General features: G+C 36.1%; 1 long non-coding RNA gene across 2 annotated transcripts; it reads left to right on the forward strand.

Moving 5' to 3' along the window:
• The first annotated feature begins 748 nt into the window (after positions 1–748).
• On the forward strand, positions 749–10,095 carry LOC306669964. Of its 2 annotated transcripts, XR_013766269.1 has the most exons (4): positions 749–1,185; positions 1,726–1,837; positions 2,293–2,732; positions 7,917–10,095. It is a non-coding gene; the product is annotated as an uncharacterized lncRNA (long non-coding RNA). The 2 variants fall into 2 exon arrangements; XR_013766268.1 differs by having other exon boundaries at positions 1,726–2,732.
• Positions 10,096–14,573: the final 4,478 nt, after the last annotated feature.

Raw genomic sequence — 14,573 nt, forward strand, 5'->3', positions numbered from 1 at the left:
TGTAAAAGCTTAAATATGGTATGTAATATGTAATTATACAATAAGAAAATATAATCATGACATGATGATCTTAATTAATATATAAACTTTAGATTATGATTTACAACTTATTTTAATGGACCTGTGATCAATTTTGTTAAAATATGTGCAGAATTGAAAACCTGGGACTCAATGAGTTAATTTTGTCTTGTATAATTTTTGCTTTGAAGATAATGATGGTTTTCATAGATTTGCAGACGTAGAGACACTAGATGAATGGTGAAACCAATTAAAATAGGGAGAGTGGAAACTTAGTTTGGACATTTAAGATTTTGGATGGTAACTGATATACAAGTAAAGAAATGGCTCTGGAATTTTGATAATGCGTGGGCTTGAGAGTCAGTCAATACATTGGTATGTTGAAAGTTCTGATAAGATGTCATTTGTCTGAAGAGTAGACAGAGATGTGATTTTAGAATGGAAGCTTTGGAAAGAGTGAAGAAGGAGAACTAAAAACTGCCAGGAGAGAAGATAACAGGCTTAACAGGCTTACCAGAACCCAAGACAGAGAAGAAAGTATGGGTTTTAGGTAAATGACCATTTAGTAAAACCTCCTAAAAGATCATTCTATCAGTTATGGAAGACTCTTATGAGGAAATGTATAGTGAAGAATGGAATCATTTGGAAATTTGGACATAAAAAGTGAAAAAAGAGGAAGGAAAGGGAGGAGACACAGGAGGTTGGAATAAAATTTTTTTTCCTAAAATGGATGAGTTAAAAAAAAACAAAAACAAAAAGGCAGTTACTCAAAATAATAGAGAGTGAGTTATTTTTGGCAGTTGGGAATGTTATCTTTGAAGTGAAAGATTTGAGTGTGTACATATGGGTATCTGTGCATTGAGTGGATAGATTTGATTGTATTGTTTTCTGTACATAAAATTAACTTCTGTCTTTAAAAAATATGTTTGAAATTATCCCTTATCTTTTAAGCAGTAAACTTGGCAAGAAAATTGAAGTGAATTGTTGTGTCTTTTATTTTGTAGAGAAAGAAAAACTTATCTTGGAGGGCAAGGCTTCTCCCAAATCAGTGGGTCCAATGGTGTTTCAGGGGTAAATGACCATTAGAAGAAAATAATGGAAAAAGTTTTTATTTTAGAAAGGAAACAGAAAATGCTTCACATAACTTCAGAAAATGGGTGAAAGAAGGTACATAATGTTTTCTTGATTTTTTTTTTTTTTTTTACTTATAAAAGAATAGCTGGAAAAAATATTATTATGGACTATTTGAAAACTTTTCTTTTTGTATGGGAGTATGGATTGAAGCCAAGGGCACTTTACAACTGAGTTTTAGCCCCAGCCCTTTTTACTTTTAATTTTAAAACAGGGTCACTAAGTTGTCCAGGCTGGCCTTGATTTATGATCCTCCTGCCTTAGCCTCTCCAGTTTCTGGGATTTCAGGCATATGCTACCATGATAGACTGAAAACTATTTTTACTTGAGTATTGTGATTTGGATGTGAACTGTCTCCCAAAGCTCCTGTGTTAAGACAGGAATGTTCAGAGTTGAAATGATTAGATTATGTGAGGTGTGACCTAATCGGTCCATCCTAGTTTGAATGGACTTATTTGTTGGTAACAGTAGGTAGGTGGGTCCTGGCTAGAGGACTTGGGTCACTGTGAGTGTACCCTAGAAAGGTGCGTATTCCTCGCAACCCCTTCTCTGTCTCCCCCTATCTCTGCTTCCTAGCTGCCATGAGTGGAGCAGTGCTCCTCCACCATGCCATTCCACTATGATGTGCTGCCTCACCTGGAGCCCAGATTGACAGACTTGGCTGACCATGGACTAAACCTCTGGAACTGTGAGGCCCAAATAAGCCTCCCTCCTCTAAGTTGTTTTTGTTGTTTATTTTGATCACAGTGATGCAAAGCTGACTAGCACAGGCACATAAACATATAATTTTGTACTCATACTGTGCTTCCTTAAGTGCCTAGACACTTTTAAATTTATTTAATAACCAACTTGGTGAATAAAGTGCTATTACTATCTCCATTATGCTGATGAGGAAATTGACAGGTTAAATAACTTCCCCAGACTTGCTTATCTACAAAACAGAGTCAGGACTAGAAACCAGGTAATCTAGAGACACATTTTATGTACACTATACTGCCTTGTATACTATAGTCAGTAAATAGACAGTGCAAGTGCTTCAAAATTTATCTGTAAATAATGCCTCTGAGAACAGTGGGTCAAATTAAAAATTAAGCCGTAATGTCTTATTTATGCTTTGCATATTTTCTTTCTCTTGTGTTTCAGAATGTGGCTAAAAATGACATGAGAGTATTTTCATTGGGTATACCTGATTTCATGGAAAAAATACCAAATTCTCCCATTTTCTTGAATAGAAGCTCCAAAAACAATTTATGTGGTTGATGGGCATATGTAACCTTTAAAGGATGCAGCATAATTGAGTATAATACATAAGTATAACATTGCATTTATTATTGATTATGAGTGTGTGTGTGTTTGTGTGTGTGTGTGTGTGTGTGTGTGTGTGTGTATACTCTCAGGACTGATTGTCTACATATCCACCTTTCAGGAATTCGAAAATGATTCCTTCTCTGTAAGAAAGGATCAAAAAGCAAAATGAAACAAAACATATTGCTGAGCAACAGAAGTCTCGTGGTCTCACACACTCTAATCCAGATGTCAGTGTTCAAATTCTGACTCTACCTCAACCTTGTGGAATGGCTTCGGTAAGTTACTAGTCTCATACTTCTGTTTCCTCCTCTGTACATTGGAACCATTTAGTCCTGTCTTCTCAATTAGTTGTGTGGATTAATTGAGGTGTGAAAGAGTGACTAGCTCATAAAAAACATTCAACAAATATTAGTTACTTGTCTTTTAAAATCATGTATGTCTTTAATGTAGTAGTGAGGACTTTATGTACTTGGATTTTATTTAAAAAAATAAAAAATAAAAACAAAGTCTTACTGAGACTTTACCCATTCATTTTTTTTTTTTTTTTTCTTTTTGAGCAGTACTGGGCATTGAACCCAGAGCCTCACACATGTTAGGTGTAGGCAAGTTCTCTACCCCTGAGCTACTCCACTGTCCCCCATTCATCTCTAACATCTGGCTTTTATCATCACTGGATATGTATTTTGAATCATTTGACATAGCTTTGCAGGGCTCAATATCTTGACTCCTAAACTGAGACAACACTGTGGTTTTGTTTGGTGCCATCATAGAAAATTATATCCCAAGTCACAGTACTCGGGGTTTTTTCACTCGTTCTTTTGAGTGTTAGTAATCTCCATAATGTAACACTTTCAGTTTTGCTTCTCATAGGACTATTTATAAGGTTTATTTACAATAGTATCCAATGTTCCTTTTGGTCTTTGAAAAGTTATCTTGTGGAGTTAGTCCCTTATTTCTTTGAAGCAGTAAATTTAAAAAGCAAATCAAGATAAATTTTTATGCCTTCTATTTGATATTTTTTTTGGAAGGAAAAATTACTTATCTTAGAGGGAAGACTTCTTCCAATTAGTGGGTTTAAAGGCATTTAGAGGCAAATGACTATTAGAGAAAACTATAGAAGAAAGTTTTTTTGCAGCCCAGAAAATGAGAGGAAGAATATAAACAATATTTTCCTTGAATATTTGATTTATAAAATAATAGTTGGAGTAAAGAGAATCTTATTATGGAGTATTTTTAGTTGGGCTATATAAACATATTGGGTATTGAATCCATTCCTAAGGAATAATTTGGTAACATATTTCTTTTCTTTTTATGATGAAGATTTTCTAGGTCTTTCTCACTAATAATATATCTTCCTTTAGTTTAAGGTTCAAAATAAAGAAATTTAGAGAGCCCTTCATATTTAATTATACAGTGAATTCTCTTTTCTAAGGAATAATGGAGAAAAAATTTTATAGCTCTATTTTAAATTGATAAGATACTGAAGGTGCATTAGGAAACTAAAATGCATATGCCCTGGGGGGGAAAATAGATAGGTTTTAAACTTCTCTCTCAAAGATCGAGATACTGCTGCTTGATAGGTGACTGCAGCATGTACCTTTTAGAGCAGGATTCTGTGTCTCAAAGTGTAGGATAAGATCGACTGCATTCAGAGTCACCACACTGAGGTACTGTACCTTATGCATGGGGGCCAGGAATCTGGTTGAGTAATTTTGATCCATATAGTAGATAATAAGTATGGCAGAAAGGAATGGAGAGAATAGTGGGAGAAGAGGGAGAGCAAACTGGTACAAATTATTAGGATATGGAGGTGGGAATTGGGAAAGAGATTTACTGCAAGGAATTGGTTTACTCAGTTATGGAGGCTGGGAAATCCAAAGTATATAGTTAGTAAGCTGGAGAAGCAGGAAAGCTGAAGGTAAATGTTGTGATTTGAATATAGATAGTGTCTCCTAAAGTTCCAGGTATTAATGGCTTGGTCCCCAGGGTGGTGATTTGGGGCAGTTGAACCCAGAGCCTCACACTCTAGGAGGGAGGCCTCATTGGGCCCTTGAGGGAGTGTTCCAGAAAGGGATTATTCTCTCCACCATTGCCATTAATGTCTTCACTAGAGGCTGAAAGCAATGGGGCTGTCCATCTTGGACTGGAACTCCATAACCATGATCTTATATAACTTTTTCTCATTATAAGTTAATTTCCTTAGGTATTTTATTGCAGTAACATGAAACTGGCTAGTATAGTGTAGTTCTAGTCAGAATCCCAAGGCCTAAAAGCCAGGAGAGCTGATAGTATAGATTCTATTCTATGTCTGAATTCAAAAGCAGGAGTAGATCAATGTCCCAGCTTGAAGTCTGTCAGGCAGAGGGAAAGAAATGATTCTTTCTTAATCAGGCTTTTGTTCTATTTGGGCTTTTGATGGCTTGGATGAGGTCCACTCACACTGGGGAGGACAATCCACTTTGCTCATTCTACCTACTCAAGTGTTAATTTCATATACAACCTCACAGCACACTCGGGATGATGTCTAACTGATTATGTTGTGGGCACCCTGTGGCCCCGTCAAGTCAGCACATAAAAGCAACTTTTGTAAGTGTGATATGCATCTTTTGCCCTCCCGCATTTCTCTAGTCTTCCGTAAAATGGCACAATTGAATCTGGTTGGTGTGATAGGAATTCTTAAGAAGTTAGTGCAGCCGTGTTTTGATCTGGTTAAAGGAATGCCCAGTTCTCTGCCATCATGTAATAGAGAAGACCTCAGGGTTGTATCTTACGTATAGATTTTGAAAATAAACCGTTCAATATAATTAACTAACATTTACACAGTACCTCCAAGACACTTTATTAGTATTCTTAAATAGATGAAAAAGACAGTGTTTTCCTGTTCTTAGAGAACTTGTAATCTGTTAGGAGAGAGAAATCTCTTACTAGAAAAATACTGTGCTCAAAGTTAAAGGTAAAGATGAAAATGAGTGTCGATCGCTGTGTTCACACAGAATGGGAAGCTGAAGAAATGAAAAGATGAAGACATAAATTATCAATGACAAAGGCATAAATATTTATGAGTGATCAACCTGAACTAAGGTCATGTCATGTATTGGATGACTTTTTGGTCACTTTTACTATTTTGGAGATTTTGTTATGTTTTCACATAAGAAAGGGATACACACATAAAAGAAAAAATGTTCCTGATAAATTATGTACCATAAACATATTTCATTAATACAGATCACAGAATTCCCTTTGGCAGCATTGTAAAAGGGGTCAGTTTGTGACTTAGTACTCAGCCTCCCACTCTTAACCTCTTTTCCCTTTGAACAAACATCTTTTTCTTTCTCCATGGGTCCAGTGCCCCAATTCTTGCCCCTTTCTGTCTTAGGCCTTCTCTGTTTAAAGTCTTTTAATGGAATGGTTGATAAATTACATTGATGAATTATATACTGCATATGAACATAAGTGGCTTCTGTTACATCTGAAATCAGTTAACCAGACACAGATGACCATGTGGGGGTTGGAGGACTTGGAATGACAAGAAGAGACCCGAGGGTAGGTGTCTGTTTTCTCTTCCTCTCCCTTTTAACCCTAAGCAATTACTTTCCAAAGAAAATGTTGGTTTTACCTTGATAAATGTCTAAGCAAACTTGCACCAGCCAGTTAAACAGGCAAAGAAGGCTTTATTCAAGACTTTTGAAATAGGGTCAAGACTACTGCCAACACAGGACAGAGGCTGAACTCAACTCTGAATGCAGGGACAGCAGGGCATTTCTAATGAATGGACAGAGTGAGGGAATGAGGGAGTCATGGGTGGAAATGACTAAGAGGAAGTTGGTTATATATCAGCAGTGGGGAAAGAGGAATTTAATTTGATGTTAATGTTTGGGGATATTTTTGCTAAACTGGCTGAGTAGGATTCTTGAGAAATCTTGATTCAATAGGATTCTTAGTTAAAACTAGGATACATTCAAAGGACATGTCCTGGTCAAGAAAAGGGCTCAGTAGAGGTCAAGGAGAGTCCTACTGAACAGGGAGAAGGTGATTTTGGTGTAGCTGAAAGATGTTAGGAAAGGTGACTAATATTAGTTCTGACTTCAAAACTTCAGTGTTTGAAGCCCTCCTGTTCCTTCTCTTTAATGGTATTAGGCAACATAACTACCACTTCTGTAGCTCCAATTGTGCCATTCAGTATATTTTATGGGTCAGCATATTTTATCCTTGCAATGGGTCTGTGAGGCAGTTCTCATCCACATGAGAACACCAGGGCTTAGTAAGGTGGGATAAATTATTCAAGGTCACACAGCTGAGATGGGATTCAAACACTAGAGGCCACGTTCCTCATTGCCAAACTATACTACCCTATTGTGAGGTTCTTCCTCCTACAAAAGTGGACAGTGAGCCCTCCCTCACCAGTTCTCCCCCCCCCCCCCCCCTTATTTCTGGAGGACACTCTCAGATGTCAGGGTCTATTCTCCCACCTGTATCTGAATTTTCATCATCCTCTTCTTGGCTACATGTTGACTATGTTACGCTAAGGATGCTGAACAGGCTCTTCCCAGCCACCTGGCCAATATGAACTCTTCACGTACCTTTTTTATTTTTATTTTCTTGCAGCACCTTGTGTATGCTAGGCAAATAAATGCTCTACCACTGAGCTACATTCCCAGGTTAACTCTTTACCTACTTATAAATGTCATTCAAGTACCATAGAAGAAAGCATGATGATATATAGAAACATACAGAAACATTTCCTTGAAGTGGGAAAACAGAGAAAGACTGTAATTGAAAAATCCAAGTTTTGAGCAATTACCTATTAGTGTATTTGCCATGTACATGTATCCTACATGTTATACAATAACATGAAAATAGTTGGTACTGAGGGAGATTAATAATACTGAGCAATTAGTAACTTAAGAAAAAAGTTTTCACGGTTTGGATTATCATAGAGGATGATTTCAAATATCAAATTGGGTATTCACTCTTTCATGGATTGAAGTTTGATTTGACAAAAGAATCCTGGAACATTCCATTATACCCTTGTGTTTTGATGTCAAACAACAGACATGGATCAAGAGCACTTTGGGTGTTTAGGGTTTTTTAATATGTTTTTAATTTAGACATAAAACATCATAATCTTTGAAAAAGAGGGGCCCTGCAATCTGCTTTATAAACAATGGTTTGTATAATTTTCATGCTTAAATTAGAAAATCATTGCCCTGGTAGATATAAAAGCATGTTTAAAAAAAAAATTAAAAATTTAACTTTAATGACAGCATACTTTAATTTGCCTTGATTTAATAAATTTCTTGAACTGATTAAAAATGGATGGAATAGATCAAAGAACAAAAAAGTTCATGCTTAACTTTAGTTTTATTTTGTAGGATTCTTAGAGAAATCTGATTAAATTCCATTTGTGTCATTTTGAAAGTATTCCTCTCTCTTTTTTCCTCTTCTTTTCATTCCTGAAGAATAGCCATGAAATGGCTCAAATTTATCCATCTGAAAGACTGGGTTGCAACCTGGAGATGAGCCATTTTGCTGGAATCACTATTTGCAGAAACGTATAGCTCCTTAACCGGCAGAAAATGTTCTTGTCTCCATCAGAAGCAGGTGTGACCCAGCTGGAAGGCAAGGGTTGCCATGGCCACAGTGAAGCCTTCAGACACTCAGGTGCTTAAGGGTCGGCCTGCCATAGGCAGTGGATGCTGGATTCTTCAGTAGCCAAGACAGAGAACTTTCTCCTGGGAAAGTGGAGTGCTCATCATGGTGAAGGATATTCACTCTTTCATGGATTCAAGTTTGATTTGACAAAAGAATCCTGGAACATTCCATTATACCCTTGTGTTTTGATGTCAAAACAACCAACATGGATCAAGAGCACTTAGGGTGTTTAGGGTTTTTGAATTTTACTCTCACTTGTTTCTTCAGAAAGGGTATTTATCTTAGCAATTAGAATTGAATTTTACAGTCAGATTGCCAGGGTTTCAACACAAGCTGTAGTATTTTTTTTCCCCTTCGGTCTGTCTAATTCCAAGCAGGCTGTTTTACTTCTTTATGCATCATTTTCCCCTCTGTAAAGTGGAGGATGATAATTGATGATAATTGTACCTCCCTTATTGAAGAGTTTCATGAGGATTAAATGAGATAATGCAGGCAAAGTATTTGGAAATGTGCCTGGCACACAAGCAGTGCTGTGCAAAGGTTAGTTAATGTTTTTGAAATGAGGAACAAATTGAGTGGTTCACATTCAAATGATGGACTTCATTTGGAAAAAATGTTTAATGCCTAAGTTTTGAAGATTTTAAAATACATTGAATCTAGCTGAAACTGCTGTGTGCATATGTATGCCTGTTTTGGGTGCTGGGTTAGGGTAAAACAATATAAATCCAGCCATTGTTGGTTTACCTTGTGATCTTAGGGAGAGGAGAGTAATTAAAGCCACAACTAAGGAATACAAAATTTCTTAAAAAATGTGTTTTACCTTTGGTAAGTTCTAATTATGGAGTTGGAGTTATCTTCTATTATGTTCCACTCCAACAAGGGGATAAGGAACCATTTTGCCCCATTTTGGGGACACATTTTTGCCCCTATAATGTTATATAAGAAGAGTTTAGTTTCTTTGACCCAGTTCCTCCTTTGGATGGCACAGAAAGAGGAACTCATGATAGGAAGGCATACTACATGTTACTTGGTACTTGGTATTGATGCATGATGGCAGAGAGGAACAAGACCCTTCCCTGAATTTTGTGGTAGGACTTTAGGGTTAAAGGCAGGAACATTCACTGACAACCCTCCTTCCTGTCCCAGGAGAGAGTGTATCTACCAAGCAAAGTACTTGTTCCTTATTCTCAAGATTGTGTTTCAGCTAAATGGCAATGGCTGGAGTGTAGTCATCTGCTGACTTAAAAGTGACCTATCTCTCTTTCTAATCAATTGGAAATGAGCTTGGGAGAACAGATAAATAGTGTTATTTTTCTTTCAGATTAGAAAGTATTGTTCTTGTTAGCCAATGTTCTTTTCTAGCAATCTAATCTGCCTATTTCTCAGTAAGCCATCTCTTATCTCTTGTTCACTTTAAGGTACTATTAGGATACAATAGTCTCATGCTGGACCCAATTAGGTACTTATACATCACTTTCACTGAACTTCTTGATCTTACTGAAGCACAACCTTAACCCTTGTGTCTGAGACAGTTATATGACAAGTGAAGATTTTTGCATGAAATTATATAAAAATTTAAACATTTGAATATTTAAAACAATTTTCTGTGACCCCCATACATTTCTTCATGTCCTATATATGATACCAAAATACAAATGAAGATTAGAGTATTAGTGATTAAAAAAACGATTGTGGTATGGGGGAAGAAATTATGGTAGAGTGAAACAGACATTATTACCTCATATACATGTATGACTGCATGACTGATGTGATCCTGCAATATGTATAATCAGAAAAATGAGAGATTATACTTCACTTATGTATAATCTATCAAAATGTATAAATTCATTCAGTAGTCACGTACAGTTAACTAGAACAAATAAAGAAATGTAAAAAAAGATTGTTGTGATTCTTGCACTTAGTTCTCTACTCATAGTTTTTTTTTTTTTTTTTTTTTTAGTTCTATACTCTTTTTTTTTTAACCCCTCCTGCTATTTTATCACTCTGATGTGTCTTATTGTCTTCTAATTCATTCACTGTTCCTTTAATTCCAGGCAGACAGCACCTGCCCACTTTATCAACTTGACCTTGTATTCTCTTTTTGCAATTTCTAAGAGAGAGTTTTGTGTGTGCGTGTGTGTGTGTGTGTGTGTGTGTGTGTGTGTCTGAAAACTGAGTTTTTTACTTCTCAGGCATTCAATCCTGCTCTTACTAAGGAATACTAAAATGAGACTACCTTATTTACCTTCTTGTTTGAAAATATTTTTTCTTCCTTCTTTCAGGCTGTTCTGACTGCATGGTGGGGGAAAAGTATAATCCCATAATCTATTTTAGCTTTCTTAAAGAGCAGGAACATCATTGAAGACTTCAATACAGGTATTGTATATTTCCCAACTGTATGTTGCGTAAAAATGATCAGGTCTGAGGGTTAGGAAAATTCTTACTTCAAGTATTAAACTACCTCTTAATTACATAGATAACAAAAGCTGTTACCAACAGCACATTATTTGTCCCAAATGTTCAAAGACTAATGAGAATATATATATATGTTAAAAAGAATCCAGAACTGATAGGCCATTTTAGTTTTAAATATAATCGTTAAGTCATTATGGTCTGAATTTTTCCCCTGGGTGAAATGTGCCTTGCAGATTGAAATGTGTAAATGAACGGTCTGCTGTATGTACTAGTCCTTGTCAAGATGATTTTGTGTATTTATTTTTAAAAATTTATTGTTAGGATTTGGGGATGTAGAACACTCACCTAGCATGCACAAGGCCCTAGGTTCCATTCCTAGCACTATTAAAACATTTTTAAGTTGACACATAATTAATTGAAACATAATGATTGTCCAAATTTATGGGACATAGTATGATAATTTGGAACATGCATATAATATGTAATGATCACATCAGGGTAGCTGGAATTTCCGTGTCTTTAAACATTTATCATTTTGATTTTTGTATTTGAAGTCTATAAACTACTCTTTTCTAGTTCTTTATAAAATATGTAATAAGTTGCTGTGAACTACCCTCACCCCACTATGCTGTAGAGCACAGAAACTTATTCATCCCATTTAACACTATTTGGGTACCTGCTATCCAACCTTCTCCTCTCCTGTCCCCAATCTTCTATTCCTAGCCTCTAGTAACCACTACTCTACTTTCTACTTCCATGAAATCAACTTTTTAGTTTCGATATTTAAGTGAAAACATGAAGCATTTGTCTTTCTGTGCCTGGCTTATTTCATTTAATATCATATTTTCTAGTTCCATCCATTTTGCTCAAAGCAACAGGATTTCGTTCTTTAAAATGACTGAATAACATCAATGTGTATGTATGCCACATTTTCTTTATCCATTCGTCTGCCGTTGGACACTTTGGTTGATTTCATGTCTTGGCCATTATAAAGAGTGCTTCAAGAAACATAGCAGTGCAGGTATCTTTTTGATATGCTAATTTTATTTTGTTTGGATATATAGTCAGAAGTGGGACTACTGGACATCATATGGTAGCTCTATTTTTACATTTTTTAGGAATCTCCATACTGTTTTCCATAATGGATGTACTAGTGTATATTCTCACCAAAGTGCATACGGGTTTCCCTTTCTCTGCATCTTCACCAGCATGTGTTATGTTTTCTCTTTTTGATTACAGTCATCCTAACAGGTTTGAGATAATATTTCATTGTGGTTTTCATTTGCATTTTCCTGATGATTAGTGATGTTGAGAATTTTTTCATGTATATTTTAGTCAGCTTTTCACTGCTGGGACCAAAAGACCTGACAAGAACAATTTTAGAAGAGTAAAAGTTTATTTGATGCTCATGGTTTCAGAAGACTGAGACCTCTTACTTCTAACTCCATTGCTCTGGGACTGAGGTGAAGCAGAATATCATGGTAGAAGGGTGTGGTGGAGGAAAGTGGAGAGAGAAAGAGAAAGAGAGAGAGTTTTTTTTTTTTTTTTTCACTCACCTGGGACAAAATATACACCCCCAAAGCCACCCCCAGAGACCCACCTCTTTCAGCCACACCCTACCTGACTATAGTTACCATCCAGTTAACCTCTATCAGAGAATTAATGCATCAATTAGATTAAGACTCTCATAACCTAACCATTTTATCTCTGAACTCTTGCATTGTTTCACATGTGAGCTTTTAGAGAACACGTATCAAAACTGTAACAATGAGCTTGTTAGCCATTTGTATATCTTCTTTTGAGAAATGTCTATTCAGATAGTTTACCATTTTAAAATCAGATTATTTCTTGGTGGTTGAATTTTCTTGTATATTTTTAGATATTAGTCCTTTTTCAGATGAATAGTTTGCCAATATTTTCTCCCTTCTGCAGAGTGTCTCTTCACTCTCAATGGTTTCCTTTGCTGTGCCAAAAATTCTTAGTATGATAGAACCTCATTTGTCTATTTTTACTTTCGCTGTCTGTGGTTTTCAGGCCTTATACTCCCCTGCAAATCATTGCTTAGATGTGTTTTGAAGTTTTCCCCCTATATTTTCTTGGTTATGGTTTCAGATCTTATACTAAGGGCTTTGATCCAATTTCAAGTTGATTTTTGTACATAGGGAGAGATAGAAGTCTAGTTTCATTCTTCTGCATGTGGATATCCAGTTTTCTAGCACCATTTATTACAGAGACTGCATTGTCTCCAAGGTATATTTTTGGCACCTTTGACAAAATCAGTTGACTATTGATGCTGAATTTATTTTGGGGTTTTCTATCTGTTCCATGACTCTATGGGTCTATTTAAAAAATTTTTTTAGTTGCCAATGGACCTTTATTTTATTTATTTATTTATATGTGGTGCTGAGAATCAAACCCAGGGCCTCACACATGCCAGGCACCGTGCTCTGCCACTGAGCCACAACCCCAGCCCTATGGTTGGGGTTTTATGCCCAGTATCATGCTGTTTTGGTTTCTAAAATTTTGCAGTATTTTTTGAGGTCAAATATTTTGATGCCACCACTCATACATTGCTGGTGGAGTTGCAAATTGGTGCAGCCACTCTGGAAAGCAGTATGGAAAGTACTTGGAATGGACCCACCATTTGACCCAGTTATCCCACTCCTTGGTTTATACCCAAAGAACTTAAAATCAGAGTACTACAGTGATGCAGCCACATCAATGTTCATAGCTGTTCAATTCACAATAGTTAGCTTGTAGAACTGACTGGGATGCCCTTCAACTGATGAATGGATAAAGAAACTGTGGTATGTACACACAATGGAATATTACTCAACCATAAAGAAAAATAAAATTATGGCATTTGCTGGTAAATGGATGAAGTTGGAAAATATCATGCTAAGTGAAATAGACCATGCCCAAGAAACCAAAGGTCAAATGTTTTCTCTGATAAGTGAGGAGGTGATCGCTGGGTGGGGGATGCATGGAGAGAAGAATGAAGGAACTTTGGATGGTGTAGAAGAAAATGGGGCAGGAGAGGTGGGGGAAGGAAAGACAGTAGAATGAGACAGACAGTTTTATCCTACGTATATGTATGCTTACATGAATGGTGTGAATCTACATTGTGTACAACCATAGAAATGAAAAGTTACACCCCATTTGTGTACAATGAATCAAAATGCAGTCTGTATAAATAAAAAAATTAAATTAAAAAAAAACAAATATTTTGATGCTTCAAGCTTTGTTCTTTTTGCTTAAGATTATTTTGGCTATTCAGGGTCTTTTGTAGTTCCATACAAATTTTATGACTGTATTTTCTAACTCTGTTAAGAATATCATTGATCACTCAACTTTTAAATTAATTATACAAGTCAATAAATTTCCCCTTTTGCCAGTTTGATTCCTTATGCAAAACAAAACAAAACAAAGAATGTCATTGACATTTAGCTGAGGATTGCCTTAAATAAGTAAATTGCTGTGGGACTCACAGGACTCTTAATATTAGTTCTGCCAATCCTTGAACATGGAATGCTTAAATTGTGTGTGTGTGTGTGTGTGTGTGTGTGTGTGTGTGTGTGTCCCATATTTTCTTTATGAGTGCTCTTTAAATTGCATTCTAGAGAAAGTTGGTTAAATTTATTCCTAGGAATTTTGCTTTTTGCTAGGTATTGTGAGTGGGATTGCTTTCTTCTTTCTTGGTGAGTTCATTATTGGTGTATAAAAGCAGTACTAATTTTTGTTTGTGGTGTATCCCACAACTTATCGAATTCATCCCATCAACTTATCGAATGGTTTGACTTCATCCTTTCCTGTTTGGATGCCTTTTATTTCTTTCTGTTATCCAACTATTATGGTCCTGACTTCCTACATTATGTTAAGTAACAGGGGAGGAAAGTACCCATCCTTGTTTCTTCTCATCTTATATCTAATTCTTTCAGTTCTTCCCCATTTGGTATGATGTTGGCTGTGAGTTTTTCATATATAAACTTTATCATGTTGGGGTAGTTTTCTTACATACCTAACTTGTTGAAGGTTTTTTCATGAAAGGA

The sequence above is a fragment of the Sciurus vulgaris genome, assembly GCF_902686455.1.
Source record: "Sciurus vulgaris genome assembly, chromosome: 9".
NCBI classification, from domain to species: Eukaryota; Metazoa; Chordata; class Mammalia; order Rodentia; family Sciuridae; genus Sciurus; species Sciurus vulgaris.